This window comes from Echinops telfairi, unplaced genomic scaffold, assembly GCF_000313985.2.
Source record: "Echinops telfairi isolate 266 unplaced genomic scaffold, ASM31398v2 ScPeMD7_1;HRSCAF=3_0, whole genome shotgun sequence".
Lineage (NCBI taxonomy): Eukaryota > Metazoa > Chordata > Mammalia > Afrosoricida > Tenrecidae > Echinops > Echinops telfairi.
Genome location: NW_022103896.1, coordinates 41,373,247 through 41,375,616, shown reverse-complemented (window position 1 = coordinate 41,375,616; position 2,370 = coordinate 41,373,247).

Sequence of the window (2,370 nt, the reverse complement as noted above, 5' to 3'; positions counted from 1 at the left end):
CCTCTCCCATGTCCCCCCGGAACTGTCAGTCCCGTTGTTTTCTCCTCCAGATTGTTCATCCAGCCTGTCCTATCCAGACAGGCCTGCGGAGATAAGCAATTACTTAATTGTCAAGGGTCAAATCTCTGAAATACACAGAAACCTTCTACACCTCAAACACAATCTAATCCCAAAAATGTGCAAAGAAAATGAACAGACACATCACAAAATAAGACATTAAGGTATTTTACAAAGATATGAAGAGATGCTCACAACCCTTATCCCTTAGAGAGATGCAAATCAAAACGACAGGGTACCAACTCACCCTGCAAAAATAGCACGTAGCCAGCCAAGAGAGTCAGAAAATAACAGGGTTGTAGAGAGATTGGAATTCTTATACACTGCTGGTGGGATTGTAAAATGGTACAATCACTATGGAAGATGGTGTGGCATTTCCTCAAAAAGTTGGCAGTAGAAATACCATGTGATTGAGCAGTGCCACTCCCTGAGAGACGTCCTAGAGAAATAAGCACAGTGACACGAATAGCCATCTGCACACCCATATTCACGGCAGCATGATTCACAACAGCAAAAAGATAGAAACACTGTTAAGTGTCCATCAGTGGACAAATAGACAAACAATATGTGGTAGAAAGATAACAATGGAATCCTATGCAGCGGCAATAATGGATAATGATGAGTCAGTAGAAACAGAACATGGATGAATCAGGTGGGTAATATACTGAGCAAAATAAGTCAATCACAAAAGGACAAAGGACAAATATTGTATTGTATCATGTTTACAGGAGCCCTGGTGGGATAGTGGTCAAGGCCAGCAGTTCAAAACAGCCAGTCCCTCCATGGGAGAGAGATGGGGCTTTCTACTCCTGTAAAGGGTTACAGTCTGGGAGCTATGAGTTGGCGTTGATTCTAAGGGAGTGAGTTTTTTGGATCACATCTATAAAATGTCAAGAATAGCTTTACACACCAAAAGCAATGTTCTTTGATGATTACCAGAGATAGGAGGGGTGGGAGGGAGAATCACTCACTAGATCTAGAAACGTATTAATTCTGATGAAGGAAAAGGTAATAGGCAATATGGGGAAGTCAACAAAGTGTGACCAAGTTAAACAAAGACACCAAAAGTTAGCAAAATTAAAGAGCCACTGTGACAAAAGCTATAACATATACAATTCCAAAATAAGAGTAATAACAACCAAAATGTTGTTAGTGATTATATACATATAGAGAGAGAGATAGATATATGCTATAAAGAGATATATATGTATGCTATAAAGAGATATATATGTATGCTATAAAGATGAAGGAGAGCATATGGAAATATGTGTGCATATATATATATGTTGGGTATCTATAAATACACATTTGTATTTTATTCATATATATAATAGAACACAAAAGGCCCACAGCTGTGGAAACTTGTCAGACATATCCAAACACTTTCTGGGACTGTGTTACTGGACATGAAAGTCAGGGATCTCATAGTCTCAAGGGACATCTAAAGAAAATGTTCTACATCCTAGTTTGATGAGTAGCATCTGGGGTCTTAGAAGTTTGCCATCTAAGATATTACTGTTGGTCTCTTCCTGTCTGGTGCAAAGGCGAGTGAAGGAAGCCAAAGCCTTACGGAAGCAATTTGTCCTCAAGGCTAACAGCCCCCGATGAACCACAGCCTCTTCTAACCTGAGACCAGAAGACCTCATGGTGTCTGGCTACCATGACTGACCTTTCTGACCCGAGGCATGATAGACAGTCCCAATTAGAATGGAATGAAAAATGGAGAACAAAACTCATATTCATTAAGATGAGACTTATTGCACTGAGAGGAACTGGGGAAACCCCAAAGATGCTCGATGGCATCCTTTTAACCTGAAACTGAAGCCACTCCCAGAGGTCACCTTTCAGCCAAATCATAGGTTAGCCTTTAAAGCAAGCAGACCCATGGGGAATGTCCTCCACAGAACCATCCACTATATGATCAAGACCAAATAGGCAATATTTTCCCAAAAGTAAAGCTGAGAAGCAGGAAAGGGCAGGGCGAGCGACTGAAGGAATGGACATAGAGGAGACACAGTGTGGGAATGCGCCCAATCTGACCCCACCACACTGAGGCAAAACACTAAGGGCGTGCAACAGAACAGCAAGGGAGCAGAGCAAGGAAGTCCCGAGGGAATACCAAAAACAGACTTTGTGGCCAGGGCATGGTACCCCATCAGACTAGACCACAAAACACTCCTAAAGGTCAACAAGCAGACCTTGAACTATTTGCAGGCTCTTGTTATTTTTGTCATTGGTTTTTTTGTTGCTACTGTTGATTTGTTTTCGTTTGTTGCTTGGTTTTGCTCTGTCTTGTTTTTGTGCATATTATTA